Genomic DNA, 27948 nt, shown 5'->3' with positions numbered 1-27948 from the left:
TTTCTGAACATTGCTTGCAGTTGGTATTATTTGGAAGAAAAACCCAACACCCTGCAATCCATAAAGTTTCTTCTCAGTCAAGGCTGCGATGCTCGTTGGTTTGATTCCATGGAAAGTATGAGATACAGCATCTTCTGTGAAAGACATGGTCAACTTCTTATAGTCCATCTCCACAGGACCAAGGGTTTCCAACCATTGCACTCCAAGCACGAGTTGGCATGCTGCCACATGAAGGATGTAAAAATCAGCATATTTTTAAAGCAACCTTTTAATTTATTTTTCTTTTAAATTTAATCCCTATTATTTTTATTGTTATTTGTTCTATTTGAAATTATTCATAGAATTAGATTTTTCTTCAATTTGATCCACTTTTCAAATTTGATCTTTATTTATTTATTTATTTTAATTATTCATTTAATTAAATTATCTTTTCAACTGCATCTTTCAATAATTCATATCATTCTTATAATTTAAATATTTTCTCAATTGCATTCTTCAATACTTTTGTTGCTACCCAATTTTTGACCCATGTTTTGATAAATTTTCAGAAAAATCCAAAAATAGCAAAAAAACATTGAAAATCCAAAAAAATACATTTTTAATACATTTGCATCGTTTTTAGCATTTTTAGCATCGTCTCAAAAGAATTTAAATTTTCAAGACATTTGGAACGCGTTCAACCTTTAACGCGTTATTTTTAAAATCATTGATTTTCTTCATTGAGTCGACGTTGATATTACTCGTTTGCAAAAAATACAAAAAAAAATTAAGAAAAATCAAATTTACAAAAAAGAAAGTTGAGGGACCAATTTTGAGATCCATGCAACATTTTACCTATAAATACTGGTCCACAACTCAAACAAAGGGGGGGTAATTTTGAAACATCAGAAAAATACAAAAAAAACAAACCCTAGACCTAACCCTATCTCTTTGCAAACAGCCGCCCCCCCGGCTGGTTTGAATTTTTCTCCCCGAGTCTTCTTCTCCTGAAGCCAAGACAAGCCGGGCCCCCACCTTTGCCTTTGATTTTTTTATACCGGAGCAGCCACTCTGTTCCCCCAAACCACAGATCTTCACCGCTTCCCCCTCACCTTTCTGTTCCCCAGCCGAAACAAAAAAAGCCAGCCAACAAAGAAGGCTGCCGTCCCCATCTCATTGTCCCCCTCAGACCGACCTCCATTGTTCCCCATCATCTCTTCAGACCACAACAAACCAGCCACGCACCAGGTCTTCTCTCAGCCACCGAGGGCACCGCCTTCCAGCCCACAGCCGACAGCCGACAGATCTTCCCTCTTCAACCGGCCACAAGCCACGGTCTCCCTCATCAACACAGACGCAACAGAGCTTCCCTCATCGGCGCAGACCGGCCAGCAGCAGTCCTCCTTCCTCCACCAGCAGACCCAGCTCACTGCTTCCAACAGCCTTCATCGTCTCCTTCGGCGCCGTCTCCAGCTCCTCCCCCAAGCGCAGCGGCAGCCCCCGCTGTTTTCTTCTCCTTCAACCGACCTCAGCAGTGGCAGTTTCTGCCCACGCGACAGACCCAACAGCCCCTGCTCCTGAACCAGCTGCCAGATCGTGAACGCCCGGCCATCCCCGTTCTCTCCTTCATCTCCCCGCAGATCGGCCTCCACAGGAGCCAGCCCCCCTCTCAGCCACTGTTCCTCCCTCTCGCCCGTTCCCCTTCCTTACCGGCGATCTGAGACAGAGAAGAGATGAGGCAGAGAAACGGGACAGATCCAAGAGAAGAAACCGAAGCAGATCTAAAACCAAAAACCGAGAAGGAAAGGAGACAGCTTGTTGTTGCGTTTGTGTTTCTTTTTGCAGGTGACAGTGATTGGCACCACCGGCAGAGAAGAGGAGCAGAAGCTGAGCCGAACCCACCATTTTCCCGGCAAATCGCGGCGGCGCGCTGTCAGTGATGGTGGCGCGTTGCTCCACGCGCCGCCACTGTTCCAGCACTGTTGCTGCGATTCCAGAAGTGTTCCTCCGCAATTCCTGGAGTTTTGGGGGACTATTTTGTAAATTTGGATTATTTAATATAATTTTTATTTAGTTTTGAATTTTTATAATTTGTATTGTGGATGTAAAAAAGCAAAAAAAGAAAAGAAAGAGAAAAGAAAAGAAAAGAAAAGAAACAAAAATATAGTAAAAGTGAATGTGTGTGTTTGTATTTGTTTTATTTTTTATATATATTTTTTTATGATGAAATTGCAAAGATTAAAGAAGAATTTAATATTTTGATTGGATCACGGTCAAGAATTATTAACTTATACGTAAGTTGTATTTCTAATATCCGATGAAAAAACAATTATTAAAACTTTTTTAAGCACATCAAATTCGCGAAGCAGCTTACCTCAGGTAGGGTGTGTTAGGGGTGCTAATACCTTCCCTAACCACAACCAGTCCCTTACCCGCGAATCTCTGACAAGACCAGTACATCCGGTTTCCTAGTAGCCTTCAATAAATTACTAGGTGGCGACTCCAACGAAACAATCAAATTCAAATCAAACATAACAACGAAAAATCGCCAGCCGATGCCGCGCGGATTTTTTATGACGTGCGACAGAATGGCGACTCCACTGGGGAAGGTACTGTTTCTGACAATATTGGACTAAGCTTTGTGTATTTGATGTGTTTAAGTTTTTGCATTTTTGTCTTGTTTTATTTTTGTTTTATCCATGCATTTTTAGAATTGTTTCATGCATCACCTGTATTTATTTTTAAAGCACACACAAGCTTCTAAGTTAGGTGGTGAATTAGCGATCTGCCCTATGACTATTGGTCAGGGTTCAGATGCGTGAAAAACCGAACTCATATCTGAGTGCCTGCTTGGTAATGGTGGGTAGACGTACCTTAACTATTCCTTGCAACGCCCCCATACTGTCTTTACGAAGAACGTCACTGGGCAGATAAGAGACCCTTTTTAGAGACCAAGTAGTAAACCTACCTTTTGTTCACATAATGAATAGAACCTGTCCTTAGGTTGTATGTGTTATTTTTTATTTGCATCAGGGCAAACCCTTCTTGAAGCATCTTGAACTCAAGACTTTTAGGTGACCCAATGGCCGTCACTCAGAAAATTTTCATTGTAAAGTTTGGGCAAGAATCAAGATTCTTGTTTCATCATACAAGAGTTACGACCATATGTCACCCCTCGAAGGGCGAGTTCATCATATAGATTACATGTTCATACATTTTTCATGCATGCACCAGAATGAAAAATAGGTCCCCTACGAGTCTACAACACTCGATTTTGAAGAAAAAAAAAACACGGAAGATGAAGAGTGTGCTCGCCGTAATGTCTATTTTTAAGAAGAGTTGGAGTTTCTGAATACCAGCTCGACTCGCCTATAGCTTACTCGAGCAAATACTGAAAAATGACTCTAAGAAAGTTCATTCCAACCGACCGTTCATCTTTGTTCAAAACCCAACAACGACTTAGCCTGAAGAAATTGGAGGCAAACATTGGTCAATATGCCTCAACGCAATCCAACGTTTCTGCAAAAGTTTTTGTGGGAAGGCTAACCGAAGGGGAATTGCACCACCGGTGCATAATGGAGCCTTTTCTTGTTCAGCAAAAAAAAAAAAAAAAAAAAAAAAAAAAAAAACCACCTCAGTTTGATCATGCCTGCAAAACTTCTTGATTTTTGTTTCAACCTGTTCCAATTTTTGTTGGTAATTTGGCTCACAATTTCATAAGACTTTCCCTGTCAAATGAGCCTTTCTTGTTAAATAAGATCATGTGTTTTCCGGTCTTCATGACACACCTTCATTTTTGTTGTTTCATGCAAATAACACATTGAGCATAACCGTTGAGCATGAAAGCATAACACCAAGAATCTTTAGCTGTGTTTCCCTTTTCTTCCAAAACTATGCATAATCACACATGTTCACAAGGATTTTTGGGAATTCAAAGTTTAGTACAAAAATAGAAATCATGTTGATATTTGTCTGAAACAAACGAGTTCTGGAAATTCAGGTGATTCATTGGAAAGGTAACCATACAACTATGAAGTGACTCCAAAAGTTGAATTTTATTTGAATGAATAATGAGAAATCACGTTGCATACTGCATGAAAGCAAGGCTTACCGATCCTGAATGCATGAGTTTGAAATGAAGAAAGGCCATCTTTGATAATCCGTTCACGAGGCTAAAATTTATCATTTATAGTCCCCTTTTGAGCCTAATGTTTTTCTTGAGATAAATAACCTTGGCTAGGATCACACCCCACACTGGGGGCAAGTGCAAGAGACAGAAAAAACCCGCAATGATGGAAAGCGCCCAAACAACACTGGAGGGCATAAAAGAAAATTCTCAATCATCAAAAGTGCCCAAACAAAGCTTGGGGGCATGAAGAAAAAAATCCAAAGGATCCAAAAATTTTGAGCAAAAAAACCTAATACAACGATGCTCAAAATCAAATGAAGAAAACAAAAAAGAGAAAGAGTCCAAGCCCAACACTAGGGGGCACGATAGACCATTTTGGAAAGACATTCCAAAGACAAAAGGTCAGCAAACAAGCACAAGTGATCCTTAGTCTTGAAATCCCTTAAACACCTTTTGAGCTTGTAAATATCCTTTTTCTTCATAACCAATAGCCCAAGCCTACATTACGTGCCTAATCAAGCCCTTTTTGATCAAAGGCAAGCAATCTGGATCGGTAGGCAGTGTTTTCTCATGCGAAACAAAATCATTATTCATGCAAATAAAATGAATGCTTTGAAGACCGGTTCTCGGTAACTCTCAAATTAAATCTTAATCTTTTTTTGACCAACCAAATGTCACTTCATATTTTTCACCAAAAGCAAAACAAAAAGTTTTCATCACTTCTGGAAACCTCTCCATAGGAATCACTTGAATTTCTTCAGAATGAGTTTGCTTTGAATCAATGTCAAAGTGATTTCTGTGTCTGGAATAGTTTTGGAATTCCAAAAATTCTGCATGAAAACAACTCTTTGTCAAACCTTCCTTCACATAGCCTCATCCCCAAACCCGAATTGAACACTTGGGGGCATGATCAAGCTTGGGGGCAATCGAAAAATGCATGGTAAGGCTGGCTCCATGATTCCCTTTCTAAGAATAATCGGGCAAAATTGACAACTCTTGAGATCAAGGGTAGAGGATAAAGAAGTATGATAACATCAAATCTTTCCTAGAGGTCAAGATCACAAAATGTAACTCGAGTAAGCAAGAGCGAAAAAGTCATCGAAGTTTACTACCAACACTTCAACTTTTGAGAAAAGAAAGACACCATGAAGAAATGGGGACCTATATTTCTCAGGTACGTGTACATGCATATTGATCATAATGCATTGTTTTCAACATTGTCATATCGGTGTTTCATCATCACTTTTTGGGGTAGCGCGTTTTCTAACCCTACCTCATTTTGAGTGCGCCTTTGAGCCCTCACTTCTCAGGTAGTGCGTTTTATAACTCTACTTCCTTTTGAGTGCGCCTTTGAGCCCTCACCAACATTTTTTTGGGTAGGTCACCCGTAACAATGAGACCATTTTTTTTGAAAAAAAAAAAAAACATCATTTTTTGGGTTCGTCACCCATACAATGAGACCATCATTTTTCTTGGGTTCGTCACCCATACAATGAGACCAGCATTTTTCTTGGGTTAGTCACCCATACAATGAGACCATCATTTTTCTTGGGTTCGTCACCCATACAATGAGACCATCATTTTTCTTGGGTTAGTCACCCATACAATGAGACCATCATTTTCTTGGGTTAGTCACCCATACAATGAGACCATCATTTTTCTTGGGTTCGTCACCCATACAATGAGACCATCATTTTTCTTGGGTTCGTCACCCATTACAATGAGACCATTTGTTCCACATTCTTTGTTTTGGTTTAATGAGGTCGCCAGATGGGATCTCATGTAGCTTTGGTTAAAGGGAATCGCCAGATGGGATTTCAGGTTGACCGAGCTACCACACATTTTTTTTAAGTTCCAGTTGAATGAGGTCGCCAGATGGGATCTCATGTAGCTTTGGTTAAAGGGAATCGCCAGATGGGATTTCAGGTTGACCGAGTTACACACATTTTTTTAGTTTTGGTTTAATGAGGTCACCAGATGGGATCTCATATTGGTTCTGGTTAAAGGGGATCGCCGGACGGGATCTCAGGTTAGCCCAACCACACAAAGGATATTGGTTCTGGTTAAAGGGGATCGCCGGACGGGATCTCAGGTTAGCCCAACCACACACACGATATTGGTTCTGGTTAAAGGGGATCGCCGGACGGGATCTCAGGTTAGCCCAACCACACAGGATATTGGTTCTGGTTAAAGGGAATCGCCGGACGGGATCTCAGGTTAGCCCAACCACGCAGATTTTGGTTCTGGTTAAAGGGGATCGCCGGACGGGATCTCAGGTTAGCCCAACCACACAGGATATTGGTTCTGGTTAAAGGGGATCGCCGGACGGGATCTCAGGTTAGCCCAACCGCACACAGGATATTGGTTCTGGTTAAAGGGGATCGTCGGACGAGATCTCAGGTTAGCCCAACCACGCAGATTTTGGTTTTGGTTCAAGGAGATCGCCCGATGGGATCTCACACAAAAAAAAGGGAACATTTAGAGTTTTTCTTTACAAAGCTTACTATGCGAAACATTGAGGAGTTTTGCTTCGTAAGCATTGTAAAGAGGGGGCATCTGTTGCTACCCAATTTTTGACCCATGTTTTGATAAATTTTCAGAAAAATCCAAAAATAGCAAAAAAACATTGAAAATCCAAAAAAATACATTTTTAATACATTTGCATCGTTTTTAGCATTTTTAGCATCGTCTCAAAAGAATTTAAATTTTCAAGACATTTGGAACGCGTTCAACCTTTAACGCGTTATTTTTAAAATCATTGATTTTCTTCATTGAGTCGACGTTGATATTACTCGTTTGCAAAAAATACAAAAAAAAATTAAGAAAAATCAAATTTACAAAAAAGAAAGTTGAGGGACCAATTTTGAGATCCATGCAACATTTTACCTATAAATACTGGTCCACAACTCAAACAAAGGGGGGGTAATTTTGAAACATCAGAAAAATACAAAAAAAACAAACCCTAGACCTAACCCTATCTCTTTGCAAACAGCCGCCCCCCCGGCTGGTTTGAATTTTTCTCCCCGAGTCTTCTTCTCCTGAAGCCAAGACAAGCCGGGCCCCCACCTTTGCCTTTGATTTTTTTATACCGGAGCAGCCACTCTGTTCCCCCAAACCACAGATCTTCACCGCTTCCCCCTCACCTTTCTGTTCCCCAGCCGAAACAAAAAAAGCCAGCCAACAAAGAAGGCTGCCGTCCCCATCTCATTGTCCCCCTCAGACCGACCTCCATTGTTCCCCATCATCTCTTCAGACCACAACAAACCAGCCACGCACCAGGTCTTCTCTCAGCCACCGAGGGCACCGCCTTCCAGCCCACAGCCGACAGCCGACAGATCTTCCCTCTTCAACCGGCCACAAGCCACGGTCTCCCTCATCAACACAGACGCAACAGAGCTTCCCTCATCGGCGCAGACCGGCCAGCAGCAGTCCTCCTTCCTCCACCAGCAGACCCAGCTCACTGCTTCCAACAGCCTTCATCGTCTCCTTCGGCGCCGTCTCCAGCTCCTCCCCCAAGCGCAGCGGCAGCCCCCGCTGTTTTCTTCTCCTTCAACCGACCTCAGCAGTGGCAGTTTCTGCCCACGCGACAGACCCAACAGCCCCTGCTCCTGAACCAGCTGCCAGATCGTGAACGCCCGGCCATCCCCGTTCTCTCCTTCATCTCCCCGCAGATCGGCCTCCACAGGAGCCAGCCCCCCTCTCAGCCACTGTTCCTCCCTCTCGCCCGTTCCCCTTCCTTACCGGCGATCTGAGACAGAGAAGAGATGAGGCAGAGAAACGGGACAGATCCAAGAGAAGAAACCGAAGCAGATCTAAAACCAAAAACCGAGAAGGAAAGGAGACAGCTTGTTGTTGCGTTTGTGTTTCTTTTTGCAGGTGACAGTGATTGGCACCACCGGCAGAGAAGAGGAGCAGAAGCTGAGCCGAACCCACCATTTTCCCGGCAAATCGCGGCGGCGCGCTGTCAGTGACGGTGGCGCGTTGCTCCACGCGCCGCCACTGTTCCAGCACTGTTGCTGCGATTCCAGAAGTGTTCCTCCGCAATTCCTGGAGTTTTGGGGGACTATTTTGTAAATTTGGATTATTTAATATAATTTTTATTTAGTTTTGAATTTTTATAATTTGTATTGTGGATGTAAAAAAGCAAAAAAAGAAAAGAAAGAGAAAAGAAAAGAAAAGAAAAGAAACAAAAATATAGTAAAAGTGAATGTGTGTGTTTGTATTTGTTTTATTTTTTATATATATTTTTTTATGATGAAATTGCAAAGATTAAAGAAGAATTTAATATTTTGATTGGATCACGGTCAAGAATTATTAACTTATACGTAAGTTGTATTTCTAATATCCGATGAAAAAACAATTATTAAAACTTTTTTAAGCACATCAAATTCGCGAAGCAGCTTACCTCAGGTAGGGTGTGTTAGGGGTGCTAATACCTTCCCTAACCACAACCAGTCCCTTACCCGCGAATCTCTGACAAGACCAGTACATCCGGTTTCCTAGTAGCCTTCAATAAATTACTAGGTGGCGACTCCAACGAAACAATCAAATTCAAATCAAACATAACAACGAAAAATCGCCAGCCGATGCCGCGCGGATTTTTTATGACGTGCGACAACTTTAATTATTCTCAACCAGCAAAGAATCCAAAATACATCACCACACCCACTAGACCACCTTGCAATGCTTTAGAATATTACTCAGATTCGACAGCACATTAAAAATGACATCATTCCGGTGGAGCCAAAGATTTCATACAACATATAAGAAAAGAAGTTGCCATGAGAGATTCTGCTGCTTGCCTTTAACCATGGAAGACCATTGGTAGCACATATCATCAACAGATTTTGGAAAAACACTACAAAAGCCCCGATTAGAAAGCAGTTTCATCCATATATTTCAAGTGAAGTGGCAATGAATGAAGAGGTGACTTGAAGATTCCAAGCTTTTATTGCAGAAAGCACATCATGATTCCTGAAAGATGAGGTAGTTATGTTAAAATAAAAAATCTCTTGTGGTTACTTTATCTTGGATAAGAAGCTAGAGGAAAAGTTGCACTTTTGGTGGGGTTAGTTTTATCCAAACAGAAGATTGGAATGGTTTAGCACCACCGTAGAACAGCTGGTCCATCATTTTGGAGCAAGATTTTACACTAAAGAGGCCATCGTTGTTGAGAGTCCAAATCTTCTTATCCATCTTGTGGCAAAACAAAGGCTTGGAATCCAACAATGATGATAAAAGTGATAGTTGTTCTTGTTCAAAATGAAATAGAGGTCTGGGTCATTGCAGGAACCAACTCCAGATTCCATTGCTCCATCTACCCATGTCAGCCACCAAAGCGGATTTAGAGGAAGACAAAAGATATAGCCTGGGGAAGGCTGTTTTGAGAGGGTAGTTACCAATCCAGTTGTCTAGCCAAAAGGATGTTAAACTGTCATTCACCACCAAGAATTTGCAATGATTCGTGAAGACATGGTTATTAAGTTGTTTATGTGTTGGATGTTTTGTTGTATAATATGAAAATCATGTGCTTGTGTTAGATAATGTTTATTGTTAATTAGTTTTCATTAGAGCATCCTATTAAATATGGTATGCAAAAAAAATCCTGGATTTTCATGTTAAATTGAGAATTTGTCCCGGAATAAAAATAGGGATGTTACAACTTCTCTTTTTTTTCTCTCTTCCTCTTCTGCTATTTATCTCGCCAACTAAACCTCTCACTCTTTCTTTTTATTCTCTCTCTCATTCTCTCCTCATGCAACAACCCTCTTTTCTCTAACAAGTATGGCTTCTCCTTCTCTTTTCTCCTCCGTTTGTTTAATTTTTTATTTGTTAATTAACTCATAACATGTCATTTTTTTTATTCTCAAATTAACCCACAACTAATATAAGGTAAGAATTCTACTATTTCTTCTCTAAGTTTTGTGTGTTTTTTGCTTTTATTTTTATTTTTATGTTCTTAATTGTATGAATTTTGTTGTTTTGGATTTTTTTCATATGAGAAAATTTGTTGAATTTTAGTTTTTTTTTCAATTTTGTTTTTCAATTAAATTAAAAAATCCAAGGACATAATTGAACTTTAAAAAGGTTTAAGTGGCTTGATCAGGAGCTAAAATGAAAGAAAAACAAAGTTTAGAAGTTAATTTGTTAGAAATTAGAAGAATCAATAAGTCTGGGGACTTAATTGAAATTTGGTTTATGTTAATTAATCCAACTATGGACTTAATTGAAGAAAATCAAAGTTTGAGAATCAATTAGTGTCAAGATTGCAATAATTAAAGGTTCAAAGACTCAAATGAATGGGTGTTGAAGTTTTAAGAGGCAAATTATTTTAATCAAGGGTTAAATCAAAAGAATTAAAAGTATAAAAGGGAAATTGAGGATGAAATTAAAGAATATCAAGACCAAGGACCATATTGTAAAAGACACTAAGTGCTCAATCAAAGAAATCAAGTGGCATAATTGAAAAGTAAATTATTAAAGATTGTAACCAATTGAGGATTTGTTTGTGAAATAACAAGAAAATAGAAACCAAAATTGACTTTCACTTATTAAAAACATTTTTAGGTAATTAGTTCAGAATTAAACTCATTTACCTGCAATTGGCTAATTAACATACAATTTGAAACATAATAAAGGTTGCCAATTAAATATATGCATTAATAGAAATAAATTAAAAAATAATAATCTTAAAACTAGGTCAAATACAAGTTGAGTGAACTCTTCACTAAAGTGAAACAAATTAAATAAAATCAATTGGTTTGTAGCAATCTAATTTAAATTATTTTCTCTTGTATAGAGGAGGTGTTGCTAATTTATTTTTAAAAAATAGGAATGGTTTATGACATCTTAATTTTTTAAGTTGTGTAGATGTTAAGGGGAGAATCAATCGCGTGTTATATGAACATGATCATTGCTAGTTCTTCTAGGAACGCTTCTGACAACCATTAATTGTTAGGTGCCGACCAAGAATAAACACTTGAAAGATAGATATCCACTTACAATGCGAGCTCGTTGAGTACCTTCAGAGTGAAATTTTAAAAGGAATTTTTATTATTATTTTTTTATTCGATCAGAAATTTTTGATATTACATATTTCATCCTTATCTATGTCAGAAATAAATGGCATAAATTTTCTATCTTATTGGTGGAATATTTTTTGTAGGTATTTTCTAGCTATTTGCTAGTTTTCTAGTAATGAAACGACTAAAAAAGAAAAGTTGCATTAGTCCTAAAATTAGTGATTATATTCAACATCCAAGTCTTGATCAAAATAAAACCAAAAAAGTCCTCACGCGGAAACATTCCATACCATAGAGAGAGTGGACTTGTGGGGATGACTTGTCTTAAATTTACAATCCACCCTTTCTCTCTCAATTTTGAGCAAATTAAAAAAAAAAAAAAGGTCCTAACGCGGAAATTGCCCATACCACAGAGACTTTTAAGGTTGATTTAAAAGCAGAAAATTCATGAACTGATAAGAGAACATCAGCGAAGGGAAAGTGAAGATTGCAGGTAACTCTGCTTATCTCTTTTAGTATTATGTTATATTGTGGAATGTAACTCAACAACCGATTTTGTTGGTTCAGCATAGAGATTTAATTTATCATATGTACAATTATTTTTCTGAAAGGGCATGGAGGAGTTGATTGCTGGGAAATAACTTGAAAATTGTTTTATAGAAAAAGTAAGATAATAATATATGAATACTTCAGCTTATTGGTGAGCTGTCGATCTTGAACTATCGACATTAATCCTGCAACTCCTTTTTTTTTGTTCAGATCTTTGAGAAGTCTTATCTTTGCTAGAATCGGAATGGCTGCTGGGAAATATCAAGAATCCTACTCTTCTCGGTTTTCTAATTGTAAACATCAAGTGTTCTTGAGTTTTAGAGGAGCAGACACCCGCAAGAACTTTACCGATCACCTATACAAGGCCCTGGTTGATGCAGGGATTCACACATTTAGAGATGATGATGAAATTCGGATAGGGGAGAATATAGAGCTGGAGCTCCAGAAGGCAATACAACAATAAAAAATATCGATAATCGTGTTCTCCAAAAACTATGCTTGGTCGAGATGGTGCCTCGATGAACTTGTAAAGATCATGGAATGTAAGAGGAATGCTGACTGCATAGTTTACCCAGTATTCTATCATGTGGATCCATCTGAAGTCAGAAATCAAACAGGGAGCTTCGCTGCAGCATTTGTGGAACAAGAAAAGCGCTTCGAGGAGGAGATGGATCGGGTGAATGGGTGGAGGATTGCTTTGAAGGAAGTTGCAGATTTAGCTGGAATGGATTTAGGAGATGGGTAAGTTGCATCTCTTGATGAAACTACACATGGCATAAGACTAGAATGCTGGTCGTGAACTCTTAATTTCTTTCAGTTAAGTGTACTGATATGAAAACATATAAGAAAAATAAAATAAAATACTTATGATTTCTTCGTTGTTTTTTTTTTTCCCAATCATTATTTGGTTTTAACTATCAAATCATTGACACACAACCTGCTTTAATTTCTTAGCTAAATGTTGTTTATTTTTATTACTTATAGAGAGACTACTAATAATCGCACATTGTATTTTACTTTTTGATGTAGGTACGAGGCACAGTTTGTCCAATCTATTGTGGAGAAAGTCTCAAAGAAATTGGATCAAAAAATGTTTCATTTACCCCTTCATTTCATTGGAAGAGATCCTCTAGTAAATTATATCAACTCATGGTTGGAAGATGGGTCCCATGATGCTGCCATTGCTATACTCTATGGAATTGGTGGAGTTGGGAAGACAACCATAGCAAAGAGTGTTTTTAATCAGAATATTCATAAATTTGAAGGAAAGATCTTCCTATCAAATTTTAGATCAAAGGATATAGTTTGCCTACAGAGGCAACTTCTTTCCGACATCCTAAAAAAGACTGTTGATGAGATAAATGATGAAGATGAAGGAATTCTGAAGATTAAGGATGCATTATGTTGCAGAAGAACTCTTATTGTTCTAGATGATGTGGACAAAAGGGACCAATTCAATAAAATCATTGGCATGCAAAACTGGCTGTGTAAGGGAAGTAAAATCATTTAACAACCAGAAATAAGGGTCTGTTTTCAGCTAATGATATTCAGTGTGTCCGGAGCAAAGTTGAACCGCTAGATGATGAAAAATCACTCGAGATTTTTAGTTGGAATGCCTTTGGACAAGCTAACCCTGTTGATCGTTTTGTAGAAGACTCTTGGAGAATATTACACCATTGTAATGGACTTCCATTAGCTCTTCGAGTTATTGGCTCTTCATTGTCCGGAAAAGGAAGAGAAATATGGGAAAGCGCATTACAACAAATGGAAGTGATTCCTAATTTTGAAGTTCAAAAGGTTCTTCGAATAAGTTACGACTTTCTTGATGGTGATTATCCGAAGAACTTATTCCTTGATATCGCATGTTTCTTCAATGGAATGGATGTGGATGATGCAGTTAGGATACTGGATGGGCTCTATAAAGGTGCAAGATTTGGGATTGACAATCTCATCGATAGATGTCTTGTTGAAATCAACATTGATGAAAGGTTGTGGATGCATCAACTAGTAAGACATATGGGAAGGGAAATTGCTCGTCAAGAATCACCCAAATGTCAAAGAATATGGCGCCCCCAGGATGCTTTTACAGTTTTGAAAGGAACTACTGTAAGTAGCTCAACTTTTTTATGTCTACTTAAATGGTTTGTGGGGCCTTAACATATTCATTCATTTACTTTCCTTTCTCATGTACTTTTAATATTATTATGCAGGATGCTGAAAAATTGTGTGGCCTTACTATTGATATGCATGCATTAATGGAAGATAATTATGCAGAAGTTTTCTGTACTGATTCAGTGGTTCGCCGCAAGCGCCGCAGGCTTAACTTCTTTCAACAATGGCTTTCTGACTTTTCCGATGGAGGAAAATTACAAACTAGCCAAACAAGTTTGTTTTCCATCCTCAGCACGGATGCTTTTAGAAAGATGCCAGATGTAAAATTTCTCCAGCTAAACTACACTAATTTTCGTGGAAGTTTTGAGCACTTCCCTAAGAATTTGATATGGTTATGTTGGCATGGATTGTCTTTGAAATCCATACCAAATCACGTATGCTTGGAGAAGCTGGTGGTTCTTGATCTATCCAGAAGGTGTCTAGTTGATGCTTGGAAAGGCAAACCGGTATGTATCAAGTCTCTCTCTATAGCTATCTCTCTCGTTTTCAATTGATAACAACTAAATTCATGTATTTTCACAGTTTCTTCCAAAATTGAAAATTTTTGATCTCCGTCACTCTCTTGATCTCATTAGAACCCCAGATTTCTTGGGTCTCCCAGCCCTTGAAAAGCTAATACTTGAAGACTGCATCCGTTTGGTTCAAATTCACGAATCTATTGGTGATTTACAAAGATTGTTGATCTTAAATCTAAGAAATTGTACAAGTCTTATGGAGCTTCCAGAAGAAATGAGTAGATTGAATTCACTTCAAGAGCTAGTTTTAGATGGTTGCTCAAATCGTCACAGCCTGAATATGGAGTTAGAGCATCATCAGGGGCGCAACTTGCTTCAAAGCGATGGAGTTGTTGCAAGTACATCATATATTACATCTCTTCCATTGAAGCTATTCTTTCCCTCTAGGTTTTCAGCAAGGAAAATGTTAAGATTTACCTCGTTTTCACTGCCACGCTCCTTAAGGAGACTAGATTTAAGTGGAACAACAATTCGTTCTCTTCCAGAAAGCATCAAGGATCTTGGTCTACTCATTGACCTAAATTTAAGAAATTGCAAAATGCTTGAGGCACTCCCAGAGCTTCCATCCCATTTGTGGTCGTTAGATGTGTCCTTTTGCTATTCACTGCAAAGAGTTCCAAATATAAACCATGGGACTAAAGCAGATGGTTGTGATCAATTAGTCAAGTTCCAAGATCGGATGAAGCAAGAATTAATCCAAAAGTTTGACTCACACATGTTCAGAATAATGGAAACGGTTAGTGCTCAAATACAGCCATCGAGATTTCAGGTCCTCCCTCGCCCATGTTATTTTCTTTGAAATCTACATTTGAATATTTTCTTTTGCTCATTTTATAGACATTGTTTCGGTGGTACAGATGACATTTATAGATGGCATATTCAACGTTGCCGTATTTGTATTTGATGAAGATGAGATGTTAAGGGGGTTCTGTGCAGAGGGAGAAGAGGATAAATGGCTAAGTCAGAATGAGTTTGTAGATAACTTTTCATTCAAAATATCCTCACCTGGAACGCACCCGATATGTGGCTTTAATCTGTTCACAAGGTCTTGTATGACGTCAGGGTACAGTCACAATGATCCTTTTTATATTGAAATCAGAAACAATACCAGTGGTCGATCCTTGCTTTGTACAAGATACAAGCGTGAGTATGACGTGAAATTCCAATCGCTAATGCACATGAAATCACGGTTCGGTGGTCCACTCGGTAATGTTGTACTCCAATCGCTAAGCCACTGGAAATTAGGTGGCGATAATCCTACATTTGATAATGGTGATGACGTGAGTATTTCAGTGCGTCGAAAAGATCCAGCTATCCAAATAAGGACGATTGGTGTACAATGGTTGCATGAAGAGGAAGGAAAGGATGATGATTTTATCCAATCAAAGGATGAAGTTATCACTGCCCACAACATTAGCGATGATGATGATGATGCAGCACACGTACCCAAAGTAGAAATAGCTTGGAGACAGAAACACTCGTTTCTTTCATCTATCAGCCACAACAAGACACAAAAGGAATCAGATTTTCTCCCTGGATGTTGATGGAACGACTCTAACTAAACCGTCTGATGTGAAGATAGCTGTATTTGATTTTTTCAGTAAGCTATACTCTAAGCATGACAGACCTAGAGCCTCCTGCTGTAATCTGGACTTCCTAAAGCTTCAGCCCACATCATTGCATGCTTTAGAAATTCCGTTCAGTTTGGGATTGTGAAGGAAACAAAGCTCCAGGCCCTGATGGTATTAATTTCTTCTTTATTAAGAAAGCATGGAACATTATAGGGGGGATATTGTTCGAATGGTGGATGACTTCTATCGGACAAACCTCCTTCCTCCAGGCATCAATAGCTCCTTTGTTACTCTTATCCCGAAGATTCAAGGTGCCAATAAGTTGAAAGATTTTAGGCCTATCAGTCTGGTAGGAAGCCTTTACAAGATCATTTCAAAGATACTGGCAACCAGGGTGAAGCAAGTTATGTCAGAAGTCATCAGTGATCACCAAACTGCTTTCATAAAAGGAAGACAAATCCTAGACAGCGTTTTGATAGCTAATGAGGCGATTCACTTCTTAAAGAAGAGAAAGAGAAAAGGATATCTCTTCAAGCTAGACTTTCACAAAGCTTTCGATTCTGTTTTATGGGAATACATTAATGAAGTAATGGCTGTTATGGGTTTCGGGAGCAGGTGGCGAGGTTGGATCATGCAATGCATTTCAACATCAAAGATGTTTGTGCTTGTCAATGGATCTCCAACGGCAGAATTTAACTTGGAAAAAGGGCTACGGCAAGGAGACCCCCTCTCTCCTTTTCTTTTCAATATTGCAGTTCAGGGATTGAGTTGTATGTTGCAGCGAGGCTGTGATTTGGGTTTGATCGAGGGTATTAAGATTGGCCAGGATGGATATACTTTATCTCACCTCCAATTCGCAGATGACACTCTTATTTTCAGCTCAGACTCCTTATTCAGCATGCAGAATATCAAGCGCATCCTTCTGTGCTTTGAATTAATGTCAGGTCTGAAGGTTAACTTTTGCAAAAGCAGCATATTTGGTGTGGGTATAGATGAACATATATGTAATTACACTGCACAAATTCTCCGATGTAAGCAGGAGCGCCTCCCATTCAAATATCTTGGCCTTCCCATTGGTGCAAGCTCTTGTAGAACTTTGATGTGGAAGCCTATTCTCCATAATATCAGTGCTAGGTTGGCTTCGTGGAAAGGCAGACTATTATCTATTGGGGGTAGATTGTGCTTAATCAAATCTGTCTTAGGTAATTTGCCCATATACTTTCTCTCTTTGTTCCCTATGCCTACGGCAATTGCATCATCCATTGAAAAGAAATTTAGATCTTTTTTATGGTCCGGAAAAGAGGGAGGTAAGAACATATGCAATGTTAGATGGTCAATTATTTCTCTGGCAAAAAATGATGGTGGTCTTGGGATCGGATCTCTAAGGGACAAAAACAAAGCCCTGATGTTCAAATGGCTATGGAGGTTTGGTTCGAAGGAGTCGAGCATGTGGAAGGATGTGATTAACAACATATACAACACTAAATGCTCCTCAATTATTCCGAAATATCCTATTGCAGGAACTGGAAGTACTTGGTCTCGTATTGTTAATCATTGTGTTACAGATATTAGATTGCAAGACATTGTGAAACATCAATCTGTGATGCTAGTTGGAAATGGCAAGAGGATTAAATTCTGGCTTGATGATTGGACAACTACTGGTAGCCTGGCAGATCAGTTTCCTGCCCTATTCCGGTTAACTAATGATAAAGAAGCAAGCCTTGATAAGATGGGGATATGGGATGGTCATGCTTGGCACTGGCTATTCACATGGAGTAGACCCTTGCGAGGTAGAAACTATGGCCTTCTAGACCGAATGACTGCCATTCTTTCAAAAGTGCAGCTGGACAAAGACGCAGAGGACAGATTAATTTGGAAAGCCAACTCCACCGGTAGATTCTCGATCAAATCTCTATGTGGGCTATTAAGCCCCAAACCCCCAATGGACACTAGCTTCTCCTTTACTGGGATTTGGAGAGGAATCGTTCCTCCTAAAGTTGAAGTATTCTGCTGGATGGCTATCATTAAAAAAATCAACACTCGTAGTATGTTGGTCAGAAGAGGTATATTGGACATCTCAGCTGCTGCTTGTCCCATTTGCTTAGCTGAGGAAGAATCGGTTGATCATATACTTCTGCATTGTCACAAACATTAGATAGTTTGGTCTAAAATTATCAATTGGTGGGGCTTAGCGTGGTGTTGCCCAAAGAACTTGGCAGCCCTTTTCTCTCAGTGGGATTCTTTGGTTTATGGAAAATTTCAGAAAAAAGCTTGGTTGATGCTGTTTTTTTCAGTGGCATGGTCTCTTTGGCTACATCGTAATGATGTGATATTCAAGCAGACAACCCCGAATTATGATACTCTATTTATCCTTATTATTACTCGTCTCTGCTTTTGGATAAAGGCTATAGAACCTGATTTTTCTTATTCCGCTTCAGATTTGCTAAGGTCAGCAGAAGGGCTGTTACGATGGACTAATTCTAAAAACCAAAGGGTAGTTGTTGTGTGGTCTCCCCCTATGATTAATAGCTTCAAATGGAATGTGGATGGCTCCTCTCTTGGGAAGCCGGGCCCTTCAGGTATAGGCGGAGTCTTGCGAAATCATAATGGGATTATTCTTGGTATTTTCTCCTTGTCAGTTGGGATCTTAGACTCCAATGTCGCCGAGCTGAAAGCGGTTGTCAAAGCTATTGAATTATCAGCCTCTAATTGCCGCCTGCATCATAAACACATTATTATTGAATCTGACTCGGCCAATGTCATTAGCTGGATGAATAACCCCCATAATAGGCCTTGGCGGCATCACAATCTTTTCTCCTCTATTCAGAGAGTAGCTTCATGTTTTGGTTCTCTCACATTCACTCATTCTCTTCGTGAGAGTAATCATACGGCAGATCACATGGCCAAACAGGGAGTCTTTAGAAACACTGAATTTGTCGCTTGGCTCTAATTTGCTTGATATGCGGGTCTTCTATTTCTTTAATTTCTGGGTGCAGCTTTTGGGGAATCTGGATTGTTTTCCAGGTTGGTTCGGTCTCTTACAGTTTTTGAAGAAAAGTTGCAGGATACTGTTTGGTGCGTGCCAATGAACTGTAGATTGCTTTGGTTCTAGAAAGGAGCTGAATCTCCAAGATATCCAGAGGTAATTCGAGCTTGTCAGATCTTTGTCTTGTGTGAAACTTCTTGGTATCAGAATCTGCTGTTGCAGGTCTAGGGGTTTCTTTGATGATCTTGTTTTTATCTGCTCTGGTTTTTCTCCGCTTTAGTGTGGCGCGCGATCTTGCTCCTCTTCTTGTTAAGGTGTCAAAGGCTGATCTCTGGAGAGGCCATGACTGGTTTTGTTTTCGGTTAAGTTGAGGAAAGATGGCAATATTTTGTTTAACTCAAATCTGGTTCAAGTTGGAAGTTTACTTGGCAATTCATCTTGGTCTGTGGCACCAAATCTGCATCTTTTAGCTGCTATTTTGTTATTTTGGAATCAACTTTGCTTCTCTTAGCTGCTATTTGTATTTTTGGTTTCTTGGGTTGTTTATCATTTCATTTCTTAGATCTGCTAAATGTGAGCTGTAAGCAGATTTTCTATGTTTTTAGGTCTCCCCCGCCAGATCTTGGCGTATTCTAATGCAATATTATACTTCTAAAAAAAAAAAAGTAGAAATAGCTTCTCATATACTTAGAAATTATTATTGTGCTTTCCGTACTGAATTTTTTGATGGCGATATCGCTTGGTGTTTTTTGGCAAAGAAAGGTCATCAACCTGTATTAATATAGGATTCATTCAGTAGAGTTTTGTGTTTTTAGATTTCAAACATAAATTAAAAAAAAAAAGCTTGAAAGCTTATGAGAGATTTTTTTTTTCTTCTAAAAAAGCTTATCATGAAAAGAGTTGTATTTCTAGTAATCTTCCATCTTTCTTTCTTTTTACCTTTTATTTATAAATATTTGTAAAGGCTTTTAAATTTTTTTTTTCAAAATCACATAATATCATTTTATTATCAAAATTAAAAATTTAAAGATCAATTTTGATTGAAAATTATCAAATGAAAAGATAGACAGATAAAAATAAAATTCAATAATCAAAAAGTGAAAATCCTAAAATTTTCACTGAGACTCTTTCTTTTCATAAAAAATAGGTACTTTGAGATCAAAAGGTGCAATTTGTTCAATGATTTCGATTAACGATCGATGAGATATGACTTGATTTATTGGATACCGCCTGTAAAGAAGAACCGTGAGAGTTGACGGGGGCTAGGTTTAGCAGATGGCCCCCAACTGAGGGATTATGTCTAATGTCCCTTTTGGTAATTATAACAAGAATTACTGGCCCTAGTAAACGCGTGATAAATGATTTGAGCAAATAAAAAAAAATTCCTAACATAAAAATGGCTCCACGGTTATGTTTATTTTTATATTTCAAAAATATTTTAAAAAAAAATTAAAAGTTTTTATTTTTTTTTATTTTAAATTTATATTTTTAAATTTTTTTAATATGCAGATATAAAAAAATATTTTTAAAAAATAAAAAAATATTATTTTAATATTTTTTAATGTCTTTTTTTTTTAAGATAAAGTATCTTAGTCTACTCAGAGCCCTGAATTTAAGAAATTGCAAAATGCTTCAGGCACTCCCAGAGCTTCCATCCCATTTGGATTCGTTGGATGTGTCCTTTTGCTATTGACTGCAAAGAGTTCCAAAACTAATCTGGTGGACTAAAGCAGATTGTTGTGATCACTTAGTCGAGTTCCAAGATTGGATAAAGTAAGAATTAATCCAAAAGTTTGACTCACCCATGTTCAAAATAATGCTCAAATACAGCCATCGAGATTTCAGAGTTTTATTGTTTTTAAAATCTACATTTGAATATTTTTCTTTTGCTCATTTTATAGACTTTGTTTTGGTGGTACAGCTAGCTTTGTATAGTCGCACATTCAGAGTTGTCGTATATGTATTTGAAGATGAGATGTTAAGGTGGTTTCATGAGGATAAATGGCTAATTCAGAATGAGTTTGTAGATAACTTTTCATTCAATATATCCTCACCTCCTCCTGCGCACCGGATATGTGGCTATGATCCTTTCCGAAGCCTCTGTCTTCCCTATGAGTTACAAGCGTGGTGTTCGTGAATTCCAATCGCTAATGCACATGAAATTAGGGGTCGATGATCCTACATTTGATAATGGTGATGACGTGAGTATTTCAGTGCTTCCACTTGATCCAACTATTCAAACAAGGACTATTGGTGTACAACGGTTGCATGAAGAGGAAGGAGAAGATGATGATGATATCCAATCAAAGGATGAAGTTATCAATGCCCACTACAATAGCGATGATGATGATGATGCAGCACACGTACCCAAAGTACAAATAGCTTCTCTTGTTTTTAGAAATTATTATTGTGCTTTCCATGGTAAATCCAGTGCTTGCAATTTCGCTTTGTGGTATTGTGCTTTCCATGGTAAGCATAACTTGTATTAATTTAGGATTCATTAGGTAGAGGTTTGTTTTTTTAGATTTCAACCGTAAAATGAAAAAAAGCTCCAAAGCTTTTGAAAGAGTTTTTTTATTATTATTTTTTTGCTTCAAAAGCTTATCATGAAAAGAGTTTTGTATCTCTAGTAATCTTCCTCCTTTCTTTGTCTAGCATGAGATCTTTTATTTATAAATATTTGTAATGGCTTTCGTATTCTTTTTCAATATCATATAATACTATTTTATTAATTAATTTTTATTTATAAGATCTTGTATTATTATAATAAGATATATTCAATATTTCATTTTATCTGTGAACTTTCTTTTGACCAAAATATATGTAAAATTCCACTTTCTTTTTATTTTTTTTTCACTTTGAAGAATTGATAAGTTTGAGAATTTAATTTAGTTTAGAATTAGTTTAATTAAATAAATTAGAGGCTTAATTAAAAAAACATCAAAGTTTGGAATCAATTAAGGACTAAATTGATTAGAAGCCAAAAACTGCTTTGTAAAAGGCACCAAAATGAAGGGGCCTAATTGACATTTTTCCAGGGGTCTGTTCAACAAATGTTAAAACTTCAAAGACCAAATTCAAAAACAGCCACTCCAGTCCAGAAACGGCGTCGTTTGTCATTTCCATTCATCATCTTCTTCCTCTGGAAACAGAGCAGACCCCCTGCAAAGAAAACACCGACCGACAACCCACAGGCACACGGCAATTCCCACGACTTCCATCACCGGTGTAAAAAAAAGGAGAAGAGAAAGGGGAGAAGACCAGAAAAACAGAGAGACCAAAAGAAGAGAGAAACAGAAACCAAAAAAAAGAAGAGATAAAAGAAGAGGAAACGAGCAGAAGGAGAACAGAGGAGAAGGAGCCCGAGCGACCAGCGACTTCACGTCTTCATCGCCAGCACAGGTAAGTTTCTTCTTCCACCCATTCCTGCAATTTTAATTACCCCTCTACTGTGCATGCACACTTGAACGCATGCCTGCAGACATAAATCGACCGGTTACTAGTTTGAACCTGTACGGCTGGGTTAGATTCAGGCTCAAAAAAGAAAAAAAAAAGGATAGCTAAGGTCGAGCTGGGCCTGGGCCTCCTCAGAGCCTAGTTTTTTTTAGTCTAAGGATGTGGTGGGCAAAACATACTATTATGCTTTTCTCATTTTTTTTATTTCATTTTATTTTGATATCTGAACAAACGAGGATTTTTTTTTATATTATTTTTTATGGTTCCTTTCACGCTGCTTGATTGCTATTCTTTTCAGGATAGCCTCTGGATTCTCTGCCTGTCTTTGGCTTATCATGTATCGCTTATCAAAAAAAAAAAAAAAGCCATAAAGTTTCTTAATATATTCTTTTTACAAGCAATACTCGTGTCTTCAGCCGTTGGTCTTTCTGCTACACCATCTGAAGAAGAATTATCCCTTGATTTCACTAATAATGAAGATGAGGAATATGTTGATGTTGCTCGGGCCGAGAAACAATAAACAAGTTCAAAATCTCTGAGAGGGACAACCGCTTTCTAGCCCAGACTCGGATTGTCATGATATGTCATTATAGCAAATATCCGGAGATTTGCTATAATGGTCAGTGTGCGAACCCAATGTCTAACAATAACAAGTGCAAGAAAGGCAGTGCATGTGTGTATGGGATGTGTAGTTATGCATAAAGAGATATCGTGCCATGAATATTGTTTAAGGTAAGCCATTCACGCATGTAGCTAGTAGTATTGTTAATTTTGTCATAATTCAATTTTTGATTTTTATTTTATGTAAATAAAAAAAATGAAACGATGAATGAAATGGAAAAAATGGAATGAATGAAGAAAAATTGAGATTTTGTTCAGACAACACCAATTAAAAAAGGATTAATCTAGATGGAATTATAAATTTGAGAGACAATTTTGATAGAAACTGAGAGAACTGATACTTCAAGGGGCAAAGTGAACAACGATAGTCCCAGCCTAAAACGGCGTTGTTCCAAACACTGCTCTCCTCTTCCTAAGAAAAAACAGGTGAAATCCGGTCGGTGATGCCACCGAAAATGGCTCTGGCCAGAGCAGATCGATCACCACACACAGGCCAAATTCAAGGCCGCATTGTCTACCCACAGAACCCCTAGGATTTAGTTCGGTAACCTTCACCCCCACGACCCTTCCCAGACGCGAAGATAAGCTCCATCAACAGTCCAACAATGGCAGGACTGTTGATGCTTTAAGCCCATCAAACGCGGAGCAACCAGGGAGGCTGATGTGGATCCTGGGAGATAAGGAACGAATTTTGACCCTATAAAAGAAAAACGAAGGCAGAGAACAGGGAGGACAAAAGGAGAGGAACCCAAAAAAAAAGAAAGAGAAAGAACCCAGAACAGAGGAGGGAATAAAGGACAGAGAGAAAGAGCAGAGAGGCCCAGGACGAACAGGGGACGAACTGAGGGGACACAGAATAGAGAGAAGAACAAAGAAGGAAGAAGAACCCTTGTCCAGACGTCGTCGCCCCAGGCCACCAGCTCCAGCAGCACGCCCAGGTAAGTCTTCTTTCTCCTGCCCTGTTTTGCATTTTCAAATTCACAAAACAGTGAGAAGGTAATTAATTACCTTCTATTTTTCTTCGCATGTTGTTTTTTTTTTTTTCATATTCAATTTATGAACCATTACTGTTAAACACAAACATAGAGAGAAATTCTCTCTTCTTGTTTAAAAAGAACAAATAATAATAAATAAAAGAGGTAACAAAAAAAAAAGCATAGAAAAATTATTTTTTATTTATTTAAATTCATATTTTACGGATTTATTCACTAGCACCAGAGTCACCAATATCATACCTATTGGGTTGTGCAATATTTACCAATGCCAGAGATGAAAATATTGTAAGTAAATGTTTATTGACGCCAGAGTCAGGAACATTATAAGAAGACTAGAAAAGAGAAAAACAAATTATTAGCAATTTTAGACGAAACCAACAATGCAGTTTGTCTCAGGTAGAACATTTAAGGGGTGATAATATCTTCTGTTTCGCATAATCAGTCCCATACCATAAAATATTTGTTGACTAGTCAGGGTTTCTAGTGACTATAATACTAGGTGACGACTCCTTGAACTAGATATTTTTTCCTAAAAAACAAGATGCTAGATGTATGTTCTTTTTCCTTTGAAAAATTTTAATTGATCACCGTGACGTCTAGGTATGACAGAATGACGACTCCACTAGAAAATTCTAGGACTAGACTTTGCCTTTTGTTTGTTAATTGCTAAAAAATGTTTGTTATATTATGTTTATGTGGTTATCATTTTTTTTATTGTTTTAGCACGCATATCTATTGTCAAGTATCATTTCAAGAGCACACACTTTAAATTTTAGGATAGGTGGAGAAGTAATAGTACCTTAACGACTAACCTGAGCAAGACTCATGAAACCTTTCAGCTCTCGCTTGATTGTTTACTCGATAGTAGATGGTACACCAATCTGATATTACTAAGAGTCTCTATCTTCACACTACTTGTAAGCCTCACATCGACTTTTCGAGAACAATCACTGAGCATGCAAAAAACTTTTTGAGACTAGATAGTAATCTATCTCTTAATGCACTTAACGACTAGAACCTACCTACTAAGTTGTATCCTGTGTAATCTCACTATAACAAGCCCAACATGTAGCATCTTGAATTCCAAGACCATTGGGTTGCAAATGGTCGTCACATAAGATACAAAGAGTCTAAGTTGTTACAGTTGACAAAAGAAACCGACTTGAATTGACAGCTGAAAGGTTTATCAAAAGCTCAAACTTATACAAGACTGAACAAGGATCCCCTTGTTGGCGTGATGACGACATCGGGTCCCTAAAATCCATGAATAAACGACCATTGCCACAACGTAAAGGGCGAGTCCACATTAAATCTATATTTTCCTTGTTGATAACATTATTACTTGTTTTGAAAACTAGTTTGATATAGAATTTGCGTGTTGGCAATTCCATTAGGAAATTCATTAGTGATAATAAATCAATTATTGACGGTTAGTTTGTTAGTGATCCATCGGTAATATTTACCGACGCATTGGTCGACAAAAAAATAATCAACAAATATTTGTTTTTTATCGTGAATATATTCTGTCAGCTAATCCGCCGATAAGTAACTTTACCGACCGAATTATCAATAGATCTAAAATCCTTGATGAGAAACTCTTCTATGAAAAATCTTGATAGGTAATTTATATGCCGACAAAAATATAGCTTAAACGCATATGGAATATTCAGGCGGTGAAAAATCAAATTTTTGATTGTGATTTGACTTCAACAATTAATTAATAATAATAAAACTTGAATTTTGACAACTGTAAAAAAGACTTTTATTTCCTTTATAGCTTATTCCCTTGCAATTTTAACAACTCAATTATTATTATTATTATTATTATTAAAAAAAACATGATTGTTGAAATATCTCAAGAAACCATGTTAGTCTTCTTTAAAAAAGAGGTTTTAGTACTGGGAGTTGGGTTTTTTTTTTTTTAGTCGTATTAAAGTGTTTAAATTGGAAAGGAAGTTAATTCATTTATTAAAGAGATATTAATGGACGATAGTAGAGTATTTCTTGATTAATGTCATTCCCTTAGTATCATGCCAAATAGCTTTACTTGATAAACTGGCCATTGGAATTTATTCTCTAACTTGTTTGTTACTTCTGGATGTCAAAAGCCATAAAAATTTGGCACTAAAAGTTTCTACGCATAAGTGGTCACGCCTCGACATTCCGACTTTCGTCTTCCGATTCGAGTCAAGAGCCATCAACTTGTGGAATTTATTTTCCTAACTTGATTTTTACTTCAGAATTAATGTGAATAGCCATAAAATTTTGGTACTAAACTTTTCTATGCATAATTGGTCATGCCTGGACATTCCGACGTTCTTCTTCCTATTCTGGTCAAGAGCCATCAACTTGTGGAATTTATTTTCCTAACTTGATTTTTACTTCAGAATTAATGTCAATAGCCATAAAATTTTGGCACCAAAATTTTCTATGCATAACTGGTCATGCCTTGACATTCCAAATTGGAAGCAGAAAAGTCGGAATGTTAAGGGATGACCAGTTATGCGCAGAAAGTTTTGGTAAACTTTCTGCGCATAACTGGTCATCCCTTAACATTCCGACTTTTCTGCTTCCAATTCGAGTCAAGAGCCATGAACCTGTGGAATTTATTTTCTAACTTGATTCTTACTTCAGAATGTGAATAGCCATAAAATTTTCTATGCATACTGGGCATGCCTGGACATTCCGACTTTCTGCTTCCGATTTGAATCAAGAGCCATTAGCCATGGAAAATTCAGGTTGCATTTTTCGGACTTGTGTCCATAGAAATTACAATTCTTCAACATGTCTGTAAATCCCAGTGTGCTTCGCATTTGACTTCAACAATTAATTAATTATTTTTTTATTTTCACTGTTTGATTGTTACGATGCATGACTACATGTCATTTTATTCATTCAGATCAACTTGACCCCCAAGAAATAGATTAGCGATTATAATCAACATCAAGTCTTGTAGATAAAGCCAAAAAAAGTCTTCACGTGGAAACGTTCCGTACCATAGAGACAGTATATAATTGGTGTCCCGTTGATCGTGAACTATCCACATTAATCCTGCAACTTTTTTTTGCTTTTCCCTCATTTGTTCAGATCCTTGAAAAGTTTTATCTTTGCCAGACTCGAAATGGCTGGTGGGAAATATCAAGAATCCTCCTCTTCACGGTTTTCTAATTGTAAACATCAAGTGTTCTTGAGTTTTAGAGGTGAAGACACCCGCAGGAAATTTACCGATCACCTCTACACGGCCCTAGTCCAAGCAGGGATTCACACATTTAGAGATGATGATGAGATTCAGAGAGGACATAATATAGAGTTGGAGATCCAGAAAGCAATACAACAATAAAAAATATCGATAATCGTGTTCTCCATAGACTATGCTCGGTCAAGATGGTGCCTCGATGAACTTGTTATGATCATGGAACGTAAGAGGACTACTAACTCCATAGTTTTGCCGGTATTCTATGATGTGGATCCATCCCAAGTCAGAAATCAAACTGGGAGCTTCGCTGCAGCATTTGTGGAACACGAAAAGCGCTTCAAGGAGGAGATGGAGCGGGTGAATGGGTGGAGGATTGCTTTGAAGGAAGTTGCAGATTTGGGAGGAATGGTTTTAGGAGATGGGTAAGTTATATCTCTTGATGAAACTACACATCGCATAAGATTAGAATGCTGGTTCTGAACTCTTAATTAATAAAGTTTTTGCATTTAAGTATTTAGACGAAGATTGATAATACCACTCCCAATTTAGAGAAACTAAACCACTCCTAATCCGGAGAACATATAAGAAAAATAAAATAAAATACCTAAGATTTCTTCATTGTTTCATGATTTTTTTTTTCCAAATTTAACCATCAATCATTGACACACAACCTGCTTTAATTTCCTAGCTAAATGTCGTTTATTTCTATTGCTTATAGCTAGAGAGACTACTAATTATTGTACATTGTATTTTACTT

The 27948-nt window shown here is 37.8% G+C and overlaps 3 protein-coding genes across 3 annotated transcripts in view; all 3 read left to right on the top strand.

Annotated features, from left to right (window-relative positions):
• Window positions 1–27948, top strand: part of LOC18102848 (disease resistance protein RPV1) — a 58168-nt gene that overhangs the window by 18820 nt on the left and 11400 nt on the right. The gene's annotated exons all lie outside the window — the stretch shown is intronic.
• LOC18111198 (disease resistance protein RPV1) overlaps window positions 11407–27948 on the top strand; it is a 56040-nt gene continuing 39498 nt past the window's right edge. Inside the window, exon 1 of the mRNA XM_052445382.1 lies at window positions 11407–11554. The gene's annotated coding sequence lies outside the window, so the exon portion shown is untranslated. The remainder of the gene's footprint in view (window positions 11555–27948) is intronic.
• The window catches only part of LOC18095349 (disease resistance protein RPV1), a 44231-nt gene continuing 27798 nt past the window's right edge, over window positions 11516–27948 (top strand). Inside the window, exon 1 of the mRNA XM_052445383.1 lies at window positions 11516–11623. The gene's annotated coding sequence lies outside the window, so the exon portion shown is untranslated. The remainder of the gene's footprint in view (window positions 11624–27948) is intronic.

Source organism: Populus trichocarpa, chromosome 11 (genome assembly GCF_000002775.5).
Source record: "Populus trichocarpa isolate Nisqually-1 chromosome 11, P.trichocarpa_v4.1, whole genome shotgun sequence".
Taxonomy (NCBI): Eukaryota; Viridiplantae; Streptophyta; class Magnoliopsida; order Malpighiales; family Salicaceae; genus Populus; species Populus trichocarpa.
This window is presented reverse-complemented; position numbering and strand designations above follow the sequence as displayed.